This window comes from Mus musculus, chromosome 2 (genome assembly GCF_000001635.26).
Source record: "Mus musculus strain C57BL/6J chromosome 2, GRCm38.p6 C57BL/6J".
Taxonomy (NCBI): Eukaryota; Metazoa; Chordata; class Mammalia; order Rodentia; family Muridae; genus Mus; species Mus musculus.
This window is the reverse complement of record NC_000068.7, coordinates 65,565,342-65,586,452: the sequence shown is the minus strand read 5'-3', so window position 1 is coordinate 65,586,452 and position 21,111 is coordinate 65,565,342. Positions and strand designations below refer to the sequence as shown.

Here is a 21,111-nt window from a genome sequence, read left to right as displayed (position 1 = left end):
CTTGATCTGTGGTCATGAAGCCCCAGAACAGAGTTCTCCATGCTAATGAGGTACCTAGAGGTCCTGAGGGTTTAGCCAATAAGCTTCCCTTCCCAGACATTTCTCCCTGAAAAGGGAATTAATCACTGGTCCACCCTGAGAAGTTGGTATGCATCCACTTTCCATGATGAACAGTCAAAGAGTATGGATAAACATGGACTGTCTCTTCCATTGAAACACCACAGGGAGCATGGAGAAGGCCTTTGCCTACAGAGCTGCAGCCTAAGGAGGCCCATCGAACTTCTGGACCATCTCCACTACCTTTGCTAAGGTGGAGCTCCCCATTTTCCCATCCCCAAGTTCATAATCACCCTCAGCCCGTGGGTCCATAACAGCCCCATCCTGGCCTATGAACCCCTGATCCTTCATTCCCAATTCCTCTGTGTTGTACCCCAGTGCCCAGGAGTAAAGGAAACCCAACTTTGGCCTCCCCCTATGTTAGACTTCATTCTTCCATCCCCTGAACGGTGTCGATGTCTCGGTGCTTCCCCAAAGCCCAGCACTCACAGCGGTGGTGGCAGTGGTTCTGGGTAAACACAGTCAAGCAGTCCCTGAGTTTCACCTGCCCAAACGACTGTTCCACACCCAATCAGTGAGACATATCATGGACCAACATGTACACACACACACAACTTGCTGGTTTTGTTTAGGGCTACCCTTACAAAAATGTTAAGGTTGACCACTTAGTACTGAATACCTAATTAGGTGGTTTCACTGATTCTCCACCTGAATACAGTCATTAATTACATACAGTGCTTCATATATGTACTGGTTAGTTTTGTGTCAACTTGACACAGCTGGAGTTATCACAGAGAAAGGAGCTTCAGTTGAGGAAATGCCTCCATGAGATCCAACTGTAAGGCATTTTCTCAATTAGTGATCAAGGGGGAAAGGCCCCTTGTGGGTGGGACCATCCCTGGGCTGGTAGTCTTGGGTTCTATAAGAGAGCAGGCTGAGCAAGCCAGGTGAAGCAAGTCAGTAAAGAACATCCCTCCATGGCCTCTGTATCAGCTCCTGCTTCCTGACTTGTTTGAGTTCCAGTCCTGACTTCCTTTGGTGATAAACAGCAGCATGGAAGTGTAAGCCGAATAAACCCTTTCCTCCCCAACTTGCTTCTTGGTCATGATATTTGTGCAGGAATAGAAACCCTGACTAAGGCAATATAGGATTGGGCCTTGTGAAATGAGATTTCCCTAGTCAATATTGGCATGTTTACTGGTGGTGTCATTGTTCAGATCTTGTTTAGGCCACTATACTGTTAAGATATCATTGTTTCAGTTTGCATGTAACATGTAAAAGGCACAATTTTGCAGCAGATGTGTCTTGGTCTTATGGATTTTGCAAGATGTCTGCTTTGCCTTACTTCCTGGATGGTCCCTGAGCCTGGAGTATAGATTGTATTGTAGATATATCAATTGGGTTGGATATTCTGGAGTGAACTATTCTCTATGTTTTGACCAGATATGGATTTCTTTAATGTTCTCTGCTGCAAGATGGAGCTTCTTAGATTAAAAAATGAGATCTACACTTATGTGTGGGTATAAGGATACATAAGCAGAATGAAGTTAGAAATTATACTTTTAAGGATAATTGCCAGTAGTGGATTTTCCTGTAGGTTCCCTGGCCTTTCCAGCAACATATAGTCAGCTAGGTTTACAGCACAAATTCCCTCCTATCAACTAGGACTTAAATCCAGTTAGATGGCTGTGGTTATCCCAAAGATATAGGTACCCCTACTGCAGCACTGGAGATACCTTGAATTGATGGTCATTGTTGTAGTTCATAGGTATCACAGCTGGGTAGAACTCTTGCTTTTGTATCTTGGAAGTTTGCATAGCACCCTCCAGTACTATGACATACTAGTCCTCAGGGAGATAGCAGAGAATCTTCACCATCTATACATCTGAAAGAGAATTAATATCTAGAATATGCAAAAAAAAAACTCAAAAAGGAAGAGTTAAGAAATCCACAAGATACAAATGACCTAATTAAAAATAGGCTATGAACCACAGCTATGCATACTGCATGTAAGCCACACTTGATCAGCATGTCTAAGAAAAGAAAACAACTAACAATGGATGGTGTTAGGATGTGTGAAAAGGGAAGTCCTAGTCGCTGTTGGTGGAGTAGCCAAATGAAACAAAGAGTCTGGAAATCAATATATTTCATATAACCCATTAATACTACTCCTTCGTGAATGACTGAAGGTCTTGTCATCTTATTTCTCAGATACTTGCTTAGTCAGGTTCATTGCTACCCTATTCACAATAACTAGGAAATGGAAACAACCTAGTGTCCTTCAAGTGATGAATATATAATTAAATATGTGCTACATATACAATGGAGCTCTACTCAGCTGTAAAGAAAGAAAATCATGACATTTCAGGTGAATGAATGGATCAAGTGAGTGAGGTAACCCAGGTCCAGAAAGAAAAACACCACATGTTCCTTTTCAACTGTAGTTGCTAGCTCCAAATTCTCAGTGTGTGTGTATGAATATGAATACATATATATGAAAATATATGAATATATATATATATATATATATATATATATATATATATATAACATAGAGTAACACAGAAACTAGAATAGTGAGAAGAAGTAAGAGAGGCTCCAGAGGGGAGAATTTATATAAGTTCTATAAAAGGGGAAATAGAGAAAGAGAGGTTATTTGGGAGAAGAGAGGACACATATAGAAGGAAAGAGTACAGATAATGGCACTGATGATGTTTGAAAAGGTCATTGAATATATTGTTCACCTAAAATTACATTACATATGTATACCCTACATATGTAATACAAACATACAGAGAGAGGGAGAAGGAGAGAGAGAGGGAGAGAGAGAGGGAGAGTGTGGAGAGCCTTGCCGCGAGCAATCGCATGCGTGCCATGAGCAATCGCCATTATAAGATGGCGCTGGCTTCCACTGCGCCTAACTAGTAAACAAGCCTTATGCGCAAGTGCAAGAGTGAACTCACTGCCCATCTCGTGGCGTAGTAATGGGGTGATGGGCGAGCAACGAATCAGGAGCTGTCATGCCACATCAGGTGTTGAAACGTCACGCTGCGGGCTACATAAGCAGCACCATTTTCTCGGTTCAGGGTCTTCCCTCCTGATAAGTAAACAATAAAAGCTTTGCCGCAGAAGATTCTGGTTGTCCTGAGTGTGTTCTTGCCAGCGGGGACAAAAGCTCAGGATAAGTGGCGCTGAGAAACCCGGGAACTACCATCACACCAGCGCAAGGGAGATACCTCGTTCGCAAGGCGGAACCAGAACTGCGGGACACATTACAGCTTTACGAGGTATGTCTGACCTTGAACTTTCTCCAGTGTTAGAAGCCTTTTTGTTCCTTTTCACATGTCAACAAGTGGTTAAGGCAGGGCAGAGAATTCTGGACGAAATTCAAGTCAGTCTATTAGAGGTAAAGCGGGGAGAGAGAGTAGGAGCAAAGAGGAAACATGGTGCACCAATTAAGCATACAGGCCTTTCCATGGGTCTTGAACCCGAGGAAAAGTTAATGTCAGGTAAGAATACCTGGGGAGAGATTGGAAGGAAGAAGGAAAAAGAAAAGAAAAAAGATCAGCGGAGGTTTCTAGGAGAAGGAACGTAAACCCTCCACTAGATGAGTTTAAGCGGCTAGCTCTTAGTAGCTCAGAATCAGATGAAGGACTTAGCTCCTCTGAAGAAACGGACTTGGAGAAGGAAGCAGTTCGTTATAAGGGAGAAAGGTACCAGCAAGATAAAAAGCGAGCTACTCAGTCCAGAAAAAGGCAAAAAGCGGCTGGCGAAAGCCAGCTTGCTGCTCGACCTCCGGACTGTCGGCTTCAGGGTCCTAGTGCACCTCATCCCTATGTGCAGAGGTACCATTCAGAACCTTATGTGCAGAGATACCATTCAGAGCCTTATGTGCAGAGGTATCATTCAGATTCATTCATTCCAAAAGAGGAACAGAGAAAAGTGCAGCAAGCATTCCCAGTTTTTGAAGGAGCTGAGGGAGGGCGTGTTCACGCTCCGATAGAGTGATAGAGTATATACAGATTAAGGAGCTTGCAGAAGCAGTTCGCAATTATGGAGTCAGCGCTAATTTCACTATAGCACAAGTCGAAAGGCTTGCGAATCACGCTATGACTCCTGGTGATTGGCAGACTGTAGTAAAAGCTGCAGCCCCCAGTATGGAAATGTATCTTGAGTGGAAAGCCTTGTGGCAGGACTCCTGCCAGACACAGGCAAGGGCCAATGCCACCATGGAAGGGAACCAAAGAACGTGGACGTTTGAATTACTTACAGGTCCGGGACAGCATGCTGCTAACCAAACAGATTATCATTGGGGAACATACGCTCAGATCTCAACTGCCGCTGTTAAGGCATGGAAGGCACTCTCTAAGAAGGGAGAGGCAAGTGGGCATTTGACCAAGATTACTCAAGGTGCACAGGAGTCCTTCTCAGACTTTGTGGCCAGAATGACGGAGGCAGCAGGGAGGATATTTGGAGACCCAGAAGCAGCTATGCCTTTAATTGAACAATTGGTTTATGAACAAGCTACACAGGAATGCAGATTAGCAATTACCCCTAGAAAGAGTAAGGGGTTACAGGACTGGTTAAAGGTTTGCCGTGAGCTTGGAGGGCCGCTTACTAATGCTGGATTGGCAGCAGCCCTTCTGCAGGGGAGGAGGCGCTCGGATTCAACTGAGCACAAACTTTGCTTTAATTGTGGCAAACCAGGACATTTAAAAAAGGACTGCAGAGCCCCTATAAAAAGGACAGCACCAGGATTGTGTACTAAATGTGGAAAAGGATATCATTGGGCTAAGGACTGCCGTTCAATTAGAGATATACGAGATAGGCTCTTGCAGCCTACAAGGTCTTATTGTCCACCCTGGAGTTGTAGATCAGGATTATAAAGGGGAACTTCAGATTCTCTGTTCTTGTCCTCAAGGTGTCTTTTCTATATCACAAGGGGACAGAATAGCTCAACTAATAATTTTGCCAAGCCTACATGGCTGTTTTCCTTCCTCTGGTATTCCTCCAGCTGCCAGAGCGATTGGTTCTACTGAAAATGATTCTGCTTACTTAGTAATGCCTTTAGATTCCAGGCCATCCTTGGAGTTAGTTATAGAAGGGAAACAATTTTTTTTCCATTTTTTATTAGGTATTTAGCTCATTTACATTTCCAATGCTATACCAAAAGCTCCCCATACCCACCCACCCCCACTCCCCTACCCACCCACTCCCCCTTTTTGGCCCTGGCGTTCCCCTGTACTGGGGCATATAAAGTTTGAAGGGAAACAATTTAAAGAAATTTTAGATACAGGAGCAGACAAAATATTATTTCTTCTCACTGGTGGCCAAAAACCTGGCCCGTAACTCAGTCATCACACTCTTTACAAGGTCCTGCTCCACTATTAGCTCCCGTTCTTTGAGCTGGCAAATGGATGTCACGCATATTTCCTCCTTTGGGAAAAATCAATATTTACATGTTTGCTAATCTGTCTAGGCATATTTCTTTGTATCTTGCAGGAAATTGGTCTGAAAGAATCGATGAGACCCTTGAGGCCCTGAGAGTGGCTGTTCTAAAGATCAACTCGACACGAGTGGACCTGTCATTGACAGAGGGTCTCTCCTCCTGGATTTCATCTACATTTTCTTATTTTAAGGAATGGGTGGGGGTGGTTTTATTTGCTGCTGTCGTCTGCTGTGGACTTGTGTTTATGCTCTGGTTAGTTTGCAAGCTCAGAACCCAACAAACAAATGACAAGGTTGTGATTGCTCAAGCACTTGCAGTCATTGAACAAGGGGCCTCCCCTGAAATTTGGCTGTCCATGCTTAAGACCTAAGTGGCATCTGAATTCTCTGCTATTGTGTCCCACGGATATGTGGATACATTGCACTGGGATGTAAGAGACTCAACGCTCATTGATCAGCACTTAAACCTCGCTGAGATTTACTAATTCGTTTTTTGGCTGGCCTCTTTTATAGAGTTCGCCCTAGGTCATTTAGCAGTTACTGTCACACAGTACTGCGGTATCCAGAGGAGACGGGCAACTTTCCTCATGCACAGACCAACCTAAGACATGGGAACCGGTGGCAATAGGGTTACCCTATGACAGGAAAGGCTGTGACATTGGAGGAATGACCCAAGACAGGAGCCACAGCAGATGGACATGACTGCAGAGGCCTAGACCAGCCTCAAATTTTAATAAAATAAAAATGGGGAGATGTGGAGAGCCGTGCCACGAGCAATCGCGTGCGTGCTGTGAGCAATCGCCATTATAAGATGGCGCTGGCTTCCACTGCGCCTAACTAGTAAACAAGCCTTATGCGCAAGTGCAAGAGTGAACTCACGCCTAGTCACTGCCCATCTCGCGGTGTAGTAATGGGGTGATGGGCGAGCAACGAATCAGGAGCTGTCATGCCACATCAGGTGCTGAAACGTCACGCTGCGGCCTATATAAGCAGCGCCATTTTCCCGGTTCAGGGTCTTCCCTCCTGATAAGTAAGCAATAAAAGCTTTGCCGCAGAAGATTCTGGTTGTCCTGAGTGTGTTCTTGCCAGCGGGGACAAAAGCTCGGGATAGGAGAAGGAGAGAGTTATACCACACAGATTGACAAAGCTATCTAAGAGTCTTAGACTTTTATCAAAATCCCAGTTTCAGGCATAAGGAACTTCCTCCTTTTGAGTTTTCAATCAAAAAAGCCAAGAGACACACCCATAAAAACAACAACAAAACAAACAAATAAACCAAAACAAAAGAACCATAGGTTATTGCCTGTGCCCTGCTACATCCACTCCAGTAGTGGCAAGTGCTTCAGGCCCCAAAAACCTGGGTGCTGTCCTGAGGCAAAAAGTTCACGGAAACTTAGTCTCCTGGAATCATGGCATCCTGTATTACCAATGCTCCTATGTCCTTGCTTTAGTGGTAAACAGATCTGTGTGTTTTCCCTTAATATTGCTTTATTCTAAGTGTTCCTAAGGATTGATTTTTTGACATATAGCTAAGTTAGACTCTAGGCAGTCCTTGAGCCGACCCTGGGCATGGATAGCTAAGTCACTGCCCTACACAGGAATTTACCATTATCTAGGAAGAAGGAAGTTCGTGATCTAAGGAGGAACCAGAGTAGATACTTAGAACTATAGATAGCTGAGTTACACCCATACACAAGTATTTACAATGGTCTAAGGGGGAGGTGGACTATACAATAGACCAGAATAGGAACTATGGCAAGGGCATGAAGCCCTTGCCACTGACTTCTAAGATTAAGCTGACCTTAGGTGGGGTTGCTTTTGATCCCAGTTGTTAACATTGAATTTTATCTCAGTTGATTCCTGCCAGTCCTTTGTAGGCATTCCTCTGTTTTGTGTCAGATGTACCTTGCCTGCTGTAATATCAGATTTCTTTGTTTTCTGTTTTATAAAACTGATGCTCGCTTTGAAACAAATTACATTCAGATCCACACTCCCTTGTGTCGAGTCTGTCACCCCAATTCCCGCCGACTCTATGCCCATCTGCTGGAACCCCTGATTCCCATGGATTAAGGGGGGCCGGTTAGGCCCCATCTGTGGCAGTGCCCTCCATTGCCTCCTCCCAGAATTTGAAGGTAAGCCCTCCCTATTGCTGAAGACATCACACACTTCAACGTAGGTCTCAGAGGGATTAAACTAGATAGAACCTGGGAGCTCAATAGTTATTTTTTCAAAATAACTTTTGTTGTTACTAGATACCACATATTACAAAAAAAAAAAAAATGCTACTGCATTGTAAATTAGTTTTAAACTGTTTGATACCAATTATCAAGGGAGAAATAATTATTTGGACCTATCCAAGTGGATAAGATCTATGGTAAATTGGTAGTTATTTTCCAGAGAGCCAGATTTTATATGTGTGTGATTACCTCTAAGTTCTCTCTGTCCTCATCCCTTAAAACACATTTACTACTTCACCACAGGTTCTTTCTCCTTCAGGAGCTGTGTGACTACCGCCCTTTCACTGGGGCAAATTGTGAAAACCATTGTTGGTAAACTCTTTATTCTTCATTTCAAAAGTAATTGTCTCTGTTCACAGCCATTAAGGCTTCCTTGAATTAGAACTCAGCTGACAGTGGTTCAGACGTTCATCTTACACCCTCCCAGCCCTCTTCGTTTCTTAACTAGGGCTTGGTTACAGTGAACATTCCTGCTTTTGGAAGGAAAAAAAACAACCCTCTCCTGGGTGATTGTCATTGATTTCAGTGCATCACTCTGCTCATTTCCAAAATTCTTTACCATGTACTGCATTCACAAGTGATGACTCAGAAAACACAGTGATTACAATGATCACTAGGAGTCTTAAACTTTCATACATTTACAAGCCATCAAAATGGTTTAACATGTTTAATAATCATGTTTACACACAGTAAATGATGGAAGGGAAGGATGTTCTTAATAGAATGTCAAATGTAGCATAGGCTATGGGTTTTCCAATTCATTAGCTTTTATTGTCTATTTTATTACACAAACTAAACTCAAGAACAAGGAAGTCTAGTGCCTTTATCGCCACATATAATTGCTGCTAAGATTTTTATCAAAGTTGTTTAATCAATCTTTTTATTTCTGTCATTTTAGAACAAATTTCCAATTTTATGTTATTTCCCTATGTCAGTAAGGATGCACATTTCAAACATGCAGTTACCTTTCATAAAACTCAATTTTATAATTACTCAGAGTAAAAGAAAATATCTTACATTTACTTAAAAATATGCCTGTGATGGTTTATATATGCTTGGCCCAGGGAGTGGCACTGTTGGGAGGTATGATCTTGTTGGAGTAGGTGTGGTCTTGAGGGTGTGGGCTTTAATACCCTTGTCCTAGCTACCTGGGAGTTAGTATTCTGCTAGCAGCCTTCAGATGAAGATGTAGAACTCTCAGCTCCTCCTACACCATGCCTTCCTGAGTGCTGCCATGCTTCTACCTTGATGATAATGGGCTGAACCTCTAAACCTGTAACATATCCCCAATTAATGTTGTCCTTATAAAAGTTGTCTTGGTCATGGTGTCTGTTCACAGCAGTAAAACCTTAACAAAGACAGAAGTTGGTACCAGGAGTAGGGTATTGCTGTGATAGGCCTAACCATGCTTTTGTTTAGAGGAATGTGGATTTTTGGGACTTTGGAAAGCAGTGGAATGCTTAAAGTTGGGCTTTATGGGCTACCCTATTAGGAATATGGAAGACTTTGTTACTGAGAATGATTTGAATTGTACAGACCTGCCCCAAGAGGTTTCATTGGAGAAATACAATATGTGACTTAGAGACTGTTTTTGTGGTATTTTGGTGAAGAATGTGGCTACATTTTGACCTTGTCTGAAGAGGCTATCTGAGTCTAAGCTAAAGAGATTTACATTCATTGCATTCACAAAGAAAGTCTCAAAAAAGCCAAGCAGATCTCTGATTGCAAGGCCATCCTGGGACAAAGCAGGTTCTAGGTGAAGGAAAACCTAAGTGCAGACATGGTGGTACATGCCTTTAATTCCAGAATTATAGGAGAAAGAGCCTTGCATATCTCTGAGTTCAAGGTCAATCTACAGAGCAAGTTCCAGGAAAGCCAAGCTTAGGCAGTGAGGAAGTTGGAAAACAGACAGCTGCTAATAGAATAAGTGGGACATGTTCCAGTCCCAGCAAGCAGTAGAACACGGCAGCTTCAGCCATGTGGCTCTGGCTTTCAAGTGAAAAATAGAAGGGATTACTGGGATAATTATGCTGGTTAGCTGTAGCTAAGAAATTAGTGCTGATTAAGAAGAGACCAGCATCACTGAGGTGAAATATACTGGGAAGTGTTTTCTGAGAGCACAAAGAAGCTGTGTTCCAGAGATAGCCAAGGTTGTACCTCATGCTCCAACTGTACTTGGCAATATATAAGAGTCACCCAGGTAGTACAAGTTTTGAAGACATAAATGGGTCATGAAGAGCAGCGGAAGCTTTCCACTGTGAGAGGCCATGGAATGCCATTGGTGAAGGTGTAGCCTCAGTTGTAGTTGACAGCCCAGGATTGAAGGGGTCATGCAAAGGATTTGAGGCTCGACACCATGAAGAGAGCCTATAAGAGGCTCTCACCTACTGGTGAAGCCTAGTTGCAATGGAAGACCCCAGTGTATTGAAGATTACAGTACCATGGGATGTTCACCAAGAATAGCAGTGGCAATGGAGTAGAACAACCTGAGCTTAGAAGTTGTAACATTGAAGCTGACTTGTAGAGCCATGATTTTCAAGATGCCAGAGCCATAGGATATATTCTGAGGAATGCTACTAATAGGGAGTGGACCCAGGCCAGGAAAAGAAGTTTGTTGTCGTCAATAAAGATGAAAAGGAATTTGGAGATCTAGAAAGTGCTTTGACAGCAGACATAGAGATGCAGAGTTTCAAGTCTGCTGAGCTCATATCCTATCTTGATTCAGAAATTACAGTTAAGTAATTGGATGGATCTTAGAAGAGACTTTGAATTTTGGACTTTTGACATGGTTGATACTGTTATAGACTATCGAGACTTTAAAAGTTGTACTAAATGTACTTTTTAAATTATGCTATGGTTATATATGATCCTCACAGACTCATGTATTTGAACAAGCCTATGGGGTCCAGAGAGTGGAATGCAATGGTTTGCATATGCTTGGCCCAGGGAGTGGCACTGTTGGGAGGTGTGGCCTTGTTGGAATAGGTGTGACCTTGTGGGTGTGGGCTTTAATACCCTCGTCCTAGCTACATGGGAGCCAGTATTCTGCTAGCAGCCTTTAGATGAAGATGTAGAACTCTCAGCTCCTCTTGCACCATTCCTGCCTGGGTGCTGCCATGCTCCCACCTTGATGATAATGGACTGAACCTCTGAACCTGTAAGCTAGCCCCAATTAATGTTCTCCTTATAAGAATTGCCTTGGTCATGGTGTCTGTTCATAGCAGTAAAACCCTAAGACAGTGCCCATGTTAAAAATTCTCTTTTTATCCCTTGAAAACAGGTTTTCATATTTGGTTGATTAAACTTGAGTAGGGCCTGCTGGTCATAGATACTTGGTTCATAGTAAGCTAAGGACTGAAAGATTTTCTGTGATGAGAAATTGGTCAGATTCAAAGAAAGAAGAACACAAAGATGTCTGTTGCACAATTATGCTGCCATAATAAAATAATCATATATCACTGAAAATAAAATGCTAGTATTTATTGGGGCAATGACTGTGCTGTGTTAAGTAGATTGCATACATTTGATTTTATTTAACCACCCCAAGTATATGAGCAAGGTGCCTAATATTGTCTTTACTTTAATGATACTAGAACTATATCTTCAAGAAGTCAAACATCTTGTTCATGATCATACACAAGCCGATTATGGATAAGATGCTGGTGTCTACTGAGATTTCATTGTTGATGAAAGAGTTGGGTAGAAGAGGTAGAATAGAGGGGGGATAACTAATTATTTATACCTTTGGCACTTGAGAAAGAGGGGAGATAAGCCTTGAAAATAGTATTTTGTGTGTTTTGTTACTCAATGAGGGTAGGGTATCAGAATTCACACAAAACAAGTTTCAATAATAAAAATTAATGTCATTTCTCACATGGGTAGGTTGTAGACTGAGCCTTAGCTCACGTTCACAGTCAGGATTAATGCCAAGACAGCAAACTCTCCAGGTTCTAGATTGCGTCTTCTGGTCACAGAGGAGAGGAAGTCCTTATCTTGAATTATATTGCTTCCTTCAAATAAAGATAACCACCTGATCAAGACAATTTATTAACCAAGAGAGGATAAGAAGAAACCAAAGGGTGGTAAACTAGGAAAATATGTACCACTCATAGCAAATATAAACCCCCAGATCTGGGTTAGACAACCAGCACCCACCTCTCTCACTATAATGTGAGCTTAGAAACTCTTCAGAGTTTCTTATATTGTAGTTGTTAAAGTTATCTTTGAAAATAAAAAAAATAAATAAAAATATACCTTTCATAGAATGACGCTTTAGCAAACTGTATATCCTCTGGGCTAAGAAGACCTGTGATTTGAGCCTTCTTTCCTGTCTTTCTGGTTTTAGACTGATTTTTCTGAGTTGGGAATCCAGCCCAGAACCTTACGCAAACATGTACCGAGTCACAGTCTTCTTTGAAACTAGTGAATATAAAACAAACAGTAAAAACACAAAGGAAGCTGACAATCATGAGGCAAGTCAACATTTGCAAGGACAAAACATAGAGCATACAGAATTAAAACCTTACTCCTCCTCCTAGTCACTTGATCATATATAGATTGGACATAGTTACTTACATACACTATATATTAGATGATGGAATGAAAGATCTTCTACCTGTATTATGTTATGTACTTTCTTGTTATTATTAGTAGTAGATGCTTAAGCCTTATGGAAAAAACAACAGTGTTTTTTTTTCCCCCTTAGCTTGGATGATCTGACAGTCTGACAGTGTTGTACTAACAAAGTGTGTGTAGGAAAAATGGAAAGGCCTGTTGCTTAGCCACAAAGCCCTAGAGTGGAGAGTGTGAGCCTATGGGTAAACAGATTACCTGGCAGCCCTTCCAGAGATCAGCAGAAGTGTACAGCTCCAGGTACCTGCCCTTGTCACATCTGTCTCTTTTTAATGAAACCCCACTCTAAGTCATGGGCCCTTGTAGGCACCTGAGAATATTTAGTCATTTGAATGGCTAACTCATTTCCACATCTAAGGTAGACAGATCTGTGAAACGCAGCAGTGAGGTTGATGTCTTACAGTAAATTACAGGTTGCCATGCATGACTGGTAGCAGTGCAATCTTGTCTAACTCAAGAAAAACAAGAATATCCTCGTTCTAGCTCATCCTTGGGCTGCAAAGCCTTGTTACTGTGTCCCGAAATGGGAGAGGCATGAAATACAAAGCCATGTAGGTGGCCTCATGGTGCTATCCCAGCACAGTACTTGTCATGTTCTAGGAAACTGTATGAAGCAATTTAAAGAGGAAATCGGCTGCAGTGTTTGTTCTCAAGGAACCCATAGTCTTGTGAAGTGTTGACGATGACAGGTGGAAAGAAAGTGGTCTCGAGGGTATAAAGAGAAGGCTATCTAAGTCATTTATGGGAAGAGCAACAGGATATCAAGTTCATTACCCTAGCTGAGTATTCTGGAGTAATTAGCAGTTGCCCAGGTGTTAGCTGGAAATTGTGATAATAACGGCAGTAAAGGAAAGTAATTTCAGAAGGGAAGGAATAGAGCCGCACAGGCAAAGTCATTCAAGATAACATTGCGATCAGGTAGCTGTATAGCCATAGTACAGAAGGCAAGCTACACTAGAGACCACACGGAAATTGAATATGTTCTACTGTGTTCCCATTTTATCATAAAAGTTAAAAATATATTAATTTTGTTTGTTTGTTTGTTTTTCGAGACAGGGTTTCTCTGTGTAGCCCCGGCTGTCCTGGAACTCACTCTGTAGACCAGGCTGGCCTCGAACTCAGAAATCTGCCTGCCTCTGCCTCCCAAGTGCTGGGAATAAAGGCATGCACCACCACTGCCTGGCAAAAATATATTAATCTTGCTGAACTAAAATATACCTAATTAATATATTATACCTGATTAGTAATTATGTCTGGACTCTTTGAGTTCATGATAACCATCTCATGGAGTAGGTATATTTTATTTACTTTTTTTTTTTTTTTGCGGGGCACTGTGTGGGTGTTGTATACATACTTAGCATTGATGAGTGCATGTGTGTACACAAGTACACACGCATATGTGTGCACATATATGCAGAGGTCAGAGGTCAGTGTTGGGTGTTTTCCCCTGCTTGTTCTATATTTTCAGCCTTTGAGACAGAATCTCTTCCTGAATCCAAAACTCATCAGTACAACTAGGCTGGCTGGCAGCTAATGAGCTTCAGGCATACCCATGTGTTCACACCCACAGAGTTGGGTTAGACATCTCATGCCTGGCTTCTTATGTGGGTTCTAAAGATATGAACTCAAGACCCCATGCTTGCTTGCAGGCGCTTCACTGTATGAGCCCTCTCCTCAGTCCCTCTAGCAAGCAGATTTTGCACGAACAAATACCAAGGGTTTTAAACCAATTCTACCACCATGTAATATTTGGTTTTTCTAACTGAAAGTTGTGAAACTCATCTATACTCCCTAATTTTTAAAGACACTTCACAGAATGCAGGTGTTATAACCAAGAAAGTGTTTTGCTGTCTTTCCAGAAGAGGATCGCTTGCTCCTCTCAATCATTACACGTTAGACATTAGGCAACGGGCTACCTGAGCTCTCCATATGTATGCTAGAATCCTACAACATAAAGTTGACTCCAGAGCTGCAAAACCATGAGCACCAAGACTTAAGTTTGCCTGGGCTTATTTCCCACAAATGAAAATATGTGGGAAGCAACTTTATCTTCAAGGTAACAAGACAGAGGAACTGAATGAAGAAGAGTTCCAGGGCACATTCACAATGGCCAAAGGCATCATCAAGTATGCAACAGAAAGAGGGAGTGGCGGAGGGATAAAGAAGTATAGTGGATATGAAGATGCACCGTTAATGTACTTGGCATTTCACATTTATCCCTGAAATGACATCAATATGAGTGAGCTGTGTAGGCTAAAGCAAAAGCATAATGAGTTCCAGTCTATCTGGATAACAGAGCAACATGCAGCTCTAGAAAACCTTACATGAATAGACCTATAAATGTGGGACTTCAAGTAAAAGAGACACGTACACAGTCTCATTCATCTCTCCTCTCTAGAGGTGACAACAATCAAACCATCAGTGTGTGGGTGACCAGAAACAGTCCTCATCATGACCTTTCTCGACCATGCTTGGTGTCTCAGCATGAGACAAAACGCTGTTCTTTACTTCTGCCGTTGTAATCCATTTAGCCCTCTTCTAAATTTAATAACGAAATCCCCGTGTTTTGTTTATATGTGCCAACCTTCTTCCTCCTCAGCTGTGTATTTCTGAAAAACATCTTGGCACCATCTTGGCACCTGAATTCCTGTCCTTCGTCTGTGTTGCTATGACAGGTCAAGGACACCCGGCCATTCTTTCACCATTCTTCCTGTTGGTGAATGCTTAGGTGGCTTCCCATGTGTTTAGTTTGTAGCCATGCAGTCATGAGCGTTCTTGTCTGTACACATAGTCCTACCACATACTGGCCAGTAGCACCACTTGCTCTTAAGGGACATTTGCGTTCAGCTAGAGCTAATTTCACACTGTTAAAAAAAAAAAATCCTGTAGTCCTTTCAGAGTCTATGGGCACTAAAACAAAATATCATATGGCTAAGAAGCACTTAGAAATCAGCATCAACCAAAAGTAAAGCTCTTACACATTGTTCTTGCAGAGCTCGAGGATGCAGAAACCTAAGGACGGGGAGATGAATCCCAAGGAGTTAGCTGGAGGCTGTGGATTTCCTCTGCTCAGAACCCCTCTGATTTGCCCAGGACGCATTTACCAAGTGTGATGGTTAACCTTGGTTGTGTTCTTTTCTGGATCTGGAATAAACTAAAAGGGTGAGAGTTTAGCTGAAGAGTTATAACATTAGGGTACTGAGAATCTTCAAAGTTTTATTGAGTTGGTCTATGATTTGACTTTATAGGTGTCGATGGGGGGGGGGCTATATACCTTTGTAATCAAAATGGCAGGCGGGCTTCTATGAACATTTCAGAAATCGTTGACAATTCTGTCCTGATTCCAGATACTATCCACCTAATGATGTTTATGACCCTCAAATCAGCAATGCATGTAGCAACTTTAAATATTAAACGTTTGAACACAACACAATCCACGGGTTACTAAATTGGTACCTGCTGAAGAATGGCAGTAGGGAAATATTGAAGTTTTTGTTCTCAATAATTAGGTTTCTTATGCTTTTATAAGAGCAGAACACTCTGTATATACAGTCAAATCACTGCAGTTCATAGCAGAGATTAGCCTCATACCAGGGCTGAGGTGACTCAGGCAGTATTCTTTACCACTGCGGCATGATGGCATGGGCAGTGTACATGCTGTGCACACAGAAGACGGTGGTGAAGTTTCAGGATGCCAGGTCGGGGAGCACTACCAGAAACTCCTGGAGTCGGTTATATACTGGGCTTGGATTTGTATTTTGTCATGGTGTGTAGTCATAAACCTGTTATGATTGACAGGTTTTTAACAAACACCAATTGTCACCAATTATCCACAGGTAGGTCTGAGCCACCAAGTACGGCGAATTGTTATAGTGGACGAGGTAGCCGATCACTTAGATGTAAGACAGAATGATTTGAGAGGAAAACCTATGGATCCAGGTTATTGTGGCATGAGAGATCCAAGTAGGATTATCTGAACATGAGGAAGAGAAGAAGTTAGAGCATTCTAAGATGCCAGATATTGTGCCTCGCTGGGCTAATAACCACAGTGCTTGACCTCAGGTGTGCTGAAAATGGTGGGGAACAGATGGGTACTTGGGGTAGAGAACATCTTCTGTCAGCCCAGACAAGTGCTAGAAAGAGTTCACTCACGTTTTACCTTCTTTCCCAAGGGCAGGAACAAGTCATGAGGGTTTGTGACTTGGTCGGCAGAGCTGAAAACACACTGGGTAAACAATGGCCATAAACGTGGGCAGCTGTCTTAATAAGCATGACACAGGTGATCGGGCCCATGGGTCAGTGTGGACAGGTGACATCTGTGAGTCGGGGGAGGATTCTAGACAGGTCTGGACATCTACTTACAGAATAGCTCAGGACCATATTCTGCTTTCTCCATATGCATGTTTCCTGGAGCTTACCCCTCTATGATACAGGAAGGTACCTCAGGAAACCATACACTGGTTTAACATAAACTTGAAATTGTACAGAAAAGCCTTGGGTGACCCAGTTCATCTGGATCTAAACTCCCTCTGAAAACATCTCATAATAGTATCTGCCTCAGAGGAGAGCCCTGGTCTTGTGAATCCCAGACTAAAGGACTTAAGGAAATCATCCCCAGAGACAAATGTTGATAGGCTTGAGTGCATCTCGTTTCTACCATCAGGCAAAATGGGGACTATAATTTAAAAATAAAGTAAGTATTTCTTGAACACACGTCTAAAACAATGATGTCCGAATTTCCAGTGTTCGTTATGAGTAAACTTCTTCCTGATAGACAATTATGGTCTAGCCTTGTCTTCAAGGCTGATAGATTGTCAACATGTAAATGTATGTGTGTTGCATCAATATGTACTGTCAAAGAAACAAGCTTCTTTTGACCACAAGATTTTTTTTGGGGGGGGGGGGTGTATGTATGACAGCAGGAACAGCTGAAATCCACCTTGAAGAAGGTAAGCCAAGGCTATCTGAAGTAGTTGGTTGGGAAATGATCTGCTCTTCAGGCACTAGGACCTCCTTTAAAATCTCCAGCCCTAGCCTAGGCAACATAGGAGAGCTGGTCCCAAGGGTTCCAGAGCAGCGAGCCTTGACGGTATGGGCCCTGGAGAGCCGGTGGGCTGACCACCTCAGCTACCACCCAGGCCCAGATCCCGTGCTTTGAATTGACCCACTCGAGCATCTACCCTACCTATGAACAGCTGAAGCAGGACTGGGTGGTCCTGCAGATCCAAGCTGCAGGATCGCCACCTTATAGGGCAACGACAGGATATCTGAGCGGAGTCCCGGTGAGGATCCAGGATTGATGGAGTAGCAGAAGCCAGAGGCCTCGAACCAGACCAATGACTCACTGCAATGACACACCTCAGCTTCCAAGGTGAGAGATCTTCTTTCTTTCTTTCTTTCTTTCTTTCTTTCTTTCTTTCTTTCTTTCTTTCTTTCTTTCTTTTTCTTTCTTTCTTTCTTTCTTTCTTTCTCTCTCTGTCTCTCTGTCTCTCTGTCTCTCTCTCTCTCTCTCTCTGTCTCTCTCTCTCTCTTTCTTTCTTTTGGGAGATGTTGCAGGGGCAGAAGGCTGATACAAAGGGATGGGGAGATGAGTAGGATTGGGGCTAATGATGTGAAATTCACAAAGAATCAATAAGAATTTTTTTAAAAAATCCTCACCGTCCAAGACCAGGCCTGCTACGGTGCTGATTCTACCCCAGCAGTGGGGACAGAGGCGGGGAGTTTGCTGCTTCAGTCTAATTCCATGTTTAATGAGATAATTTTTCTCTAAATGTGAAAAGTAAAACCAAAAACTGCTGTTAAGAGCCCCCTCAACTCACAAAAGTCATTTTCCCTTTGACTACGTGATTCTGTTTCAATGTCGCAAGCATTTGCTGCCCTAATGTCTCAAAGGCTGAGCTAGAGGTAGATCACGGAAGACCCCTGAGGTCAACCCCCACCTACGCTGCCCCTTCATGAGCACATACACACCCCCTAAAGGAGCACATATATATGCCACACACACCTAAAAAATAATAAATAAATAAATAAATAAATAAATAAATAAATAAATAAATAAGGTATTCAGATCAGAGGTTGTCTTCAAAACCAAAACAAAAGAAAGAAATAAAAAATATGAAAAGTTTACATCTGCATATATGTTGTACTATTTTCTAAGAAACCAGATTTTTCACCTTGTGTGGAGGGGGACCTCATCTTGGAAGAGCAGACTTAGAGAAGATTTTATGAAAACCTGTGATTCCTAATCAAACAACTAGAAAATTAAAAAGTAAATACATAAAGAGGCGTGAAAGGTTAACTGTGCACACTCGTGTGGTAGCTAGGTTACCCCCCACCACCCCCCCCCCCCGCCTCCATCATCTCTCTGCTGTCACCGTGGGGCCCTTACATGATTCATAATGTTTCCATACAGGTTTGCCTCCTGCCTTCCGAAGAGATGGAGAATAATAGGAGTGTTTTGTCGTTTGCGCAATGGCGTGTGTCTGCCAGTAGATGGCAGTAACACGTTGAATGCTGCCAGCTTTTTCTTTTTCTTTCTTTTTTTTTTTTTTTTTTCCTTCCAGGGCCGTTTTCTGATATATGTTGGGTATCATAGAGTGAATCTCAGAACAGGAAGCGGAGGCATAAGCAGAAAGGATTCTGGAAAGGTCTCTTTGTTTTCATATCCACAGAGAAAGCAAGAAAAAAAAATTGAATGTAATTTGCAAATCCCTGTGGCCCAAATCTGAAGAACTACTGGGGGTGGCACGTTCCATTCTAACCATCTTGGATGCTGTCCTTTGTTGAGCTGTGATTCCTAAGGCTCTCCATCAGGTAAGCTGACAAAACATTTAATTATTTGCACCGTAGAATCTAGCCACCAGATCATCTTCTCATTTTAAAATCCTCCCCGTGCTGCCATTTTTAAAAGCCTAATGTTTAGATGTAAATTATAAGAACTAAAGGTATCATTTGATTTGTAAACTGCTTACTATTATTCCTTTATCTTTCAAAGGAAACAGCCTCTGTCTGGAAATGGTGACTTACAATACAGACTAGGAATTAAGGAGTGTGTGTCTGTGAAAGAAACAGATGTTTGGGGTTCATTGTATAGAGAGAACATCTGTTTTGTTAGACTTAATGTCAACCCACTAGATTTCAGGACGACACCGCCTATTCGGCATCTTTAAATCATTAAATGCTCAGTGAGATTGGAGCTACCTTTTCTGTGCTTTATTTTTTTTTTAAATTCAATTTAATTTTATTTACTTAGAAGCTCTGGAGAAGCCATATACAGACAGTGATATCAATATATAAGGGTGTTTGGCTATTTAGACATTCTTATTTTTCTTAGAAATTTATCAGCATAGAGGGAAAGAGACCACCCAGAGTAACATTAAAATACATTTGATTTGGTAAAAGTGAAATGATCCATGAATTCCTGTATGTCCCATACCCTCCTGTTTTGTTACCTTTTAACAGCCAGAAGCTTGAGAGCTGGGTAGGTTTCTTTCCTTCCTGGAACATTTCATGGTTGGTTTTTATTATCAGTACTATTACTACCAATCACCAGGAAAACTCACTTGAGACCAAATGAGAATAATTTACATTGTGTAGAGTCTGTGCCTGTCACTGAAATGTTTTACACCACACTCATAATGTTCCATTCAGTGATCACACTGCTACATTAGCAGAAGACCTACAGGCAGTAGTGGAAAGACAAGTTTTTAAGATTACAAAGCTCTCTCTCTCTCTCTCTCTCTCTCTCTCTCTCTCTCTCTCTCTCTCTCTCATGTGTGAGTGTGTGTGTGTGTGTGAGTGTGTGTGAGTGTGTGTGTGTGTGTGTGTGTGTGTGTGTGTGTGTGTGTGTGTGTGTGTGCAATAGGTAGTGTAATGTCTCTTGTGAGGACAAAGATGAAGCCATTAGTGTTTGTGAGGAGAATCTGCATGGAAATATTACATCTAATCTATTCTGAGCAGTGTGTCCTGCAAGAAATACAGACCCGTGATATCAACCCAGGCTTTGGTCGGTACTAAACAAAGGGCCTTAAAACAAACAAACAAACAAAAAAATACCTTGGGGTACCTGAAGTATATTTTCTCATCATGTTGGCGAACAAACCAAGCAATCTCACTCAGTAAATGACATCGGGAGGCAATACACTCCCCCTTAAAACATTTCAAAATAGTGTCTGCCTCAGCAGAAAGCCCTTGTCTCACATATTTCAGAGCTCCGACTGACTATAGGATGTAAAGAAAAATGTTTTCTTGGAAAGGGTTTTCAGAAATAAATGCTAATTGGCTCAGATGTATTGTACAGTACCCGCCACGCCTGCAGGTGATTGAAAGTGAGTAACTTCGTGCTTTGTAAATGCCAGAGCTGGTTGATTGGACTAGTTTGCATTTATGAATGGATATTTATATTTGGACCCTGGATGCTACCTGTTTGATTGTGTTTTTAAAGTTGCCGTGCCTCCTTAGCTGCTCATCTGGCTTGGATGCTCACTTCTCCTGGTTGCTTGTCTTGCTTATTCTTCTACACATATGGTCGTAGTGGGAAAAGCTGATGTGCACACACAACTCCACCTTGCAAAACATGCCCTTTGAACTCATCAGAAATGAAATGTTCCTATTACAAGCCATCTAAAGCTAATGAGAGTATTTCACTCTTTATAAAAAATGCAGAGATTCATTTGTAAGGCACACATTACTTTTATTTTTTTTTTTAAGGTAGAGCTTAACTCTGAGCTGGAAATGG

At 42.1% G+C, this 21,111-nt stretch overlaps 1 protein-coding gene and 1 long non-coding RNA gene across 17 annotated transcripts in view; one reads left to right on the top strand and one right to left on the bottom strand.

Annotated features, from left to right (window-relative positions):
- Nucleotides 1–1,164: 1,164 nt before the first annotated feature.
- Gm34833 overlaps nt 1,165–21,111 on the bottom strand; it is a 31,518-nt gene continuing 11,571 nt past the window's right edge. For 5 of the 8 annotated variants that reach the window (XR_374588.3, XR_003953837.1, XR_003953840.1 and 2 more), the window contains 3 exons: nt 15,353–15,528; nt 11,997–12,161; nt 11,198–11,752 (listed from right to left, as the gene is read on the bottom strand). This is a non-coding gene — a long non-coding RNA (predicted gene, 34833). Of the gene's footprint in view, nt 1,943–11,197; nt 11,773–11,996; nt 12,162–15,352; nt 15,529–21,111 lie in introns of those variants that run through there. The other 3 variants (XR_003953838.1, XR_003953839.1, XR_003953841.1) reach the window with 3 other exon arrangements.
- Scn3a (sodium channel, voltage-gated, type III, alpha) overlaps nt 18,862–21,111 on the top strand; it is a 110,474-nt gene continuing 108,224 nt past the window's right edge. For 7 of the 9 annotated variants that reach the window (NM_018732.3, NM_001355168.1, NM_001355171.1 and 4 more), the window contains exon 1: nt 18,961–19,187. The gene's annotated coding sequence lies outside the window, so the exon portion shown is untranslated. Of the gene's footprint in view, nt 19,188–21,111 lie in introns of all 9 variants that reach the window. The other 2 variants (XM_011239391.2, XM_006499031.4) reach the window with 1 other exon arrangement.